Source organism: Capsicum annuum, chromosome 1 (genome assembly GCF_002878395.1).
Source record: "Capsicum annuum cultivar UCD-10X-F1 chromosome 1, UCD10Xv1.1, whole genome shotgun sequence".
NCBI classification, from domain to species: Eukaryota; Viridiplantae; Streptophyta; class Magnoliopsida; order Solanales; family Solanaceae; genus Capsicum; species Capsicum annuum.
The window spans coordinates 25989057-25989978 of record NC_061111.1 but is presented as its reverse complement, the minus strand read 5'-3'; positions in this window follow the sequence as shown (position 1 = coordinate 25989978).

Genomic DNA, 922 nt, shown 5'->3' with positions numbered 1-922 from the left:
TATGTCCAAAGACAGAAAAAGAAAGAAAAAAGACATATATCGAGTACCATATTCCAGTGCAGTTAGGAGTTTGATGTACGCTATGATGTGTACTGTAACACCCCCAAGTACACCTTGGACGCCACATGGTGCTTATGGTCATTAGTGACCACAAGCTAACTCATGATTTGGTACCTGTTGTAAGCATTAAATAAAATAATAACATATACGTAAGAATAACTAAAAAGCCATAAGGTTCGCACAACTGAATCATAATTTCAAACGCCTGAGAACAAACTGGTAATTACTGATAGACAATTGACAATAACAATTGAAAAACTAACCAACTGTCTATACTAGTATGAAAGCCTCTAAACAGACTAACTGTGGAGTTGATGGGACATACCCCCAACTAACTCCGACTGGCTAGATAACTGAACTACTAACATACTGAATTTAAGATAACTCGTCCTAGAAGGATGAGGACTCACAACTGTTGACTACTGCTGATAGGTTGATCTGTCTAAGTACGGTCAGGAACCCGAGTTTCTGAACTTATGATATGAGACATCATAGCATAAGAAATGAGTATGCGATCAATACTTTGAATATATTGGGATGTTAAATGAGGTTAGGCTAATATGCATGGTTTCATGTGCATGTATAGTTACTGATTGAATGTATGGCATGAAGTACTGAGTATAATGCATAAAATCTGTAAAGACTGAGAATGCATGATCAAGCATAAAACACATTCTGAAAATAGTTTGAAAACTGAAATACTGAGTACTGATAAATGAGTAACTGATATCTGTATGTTGTGGTCAAGCAAACCTAAAACTGAATTACTAAGCTGAATACTGGACTGAGACTGTGGGAGCTAGCTACAACCGACATGCCCTAATATGTTATCAGGGTCCAACTTGTAACCCTAGTTGGAAGG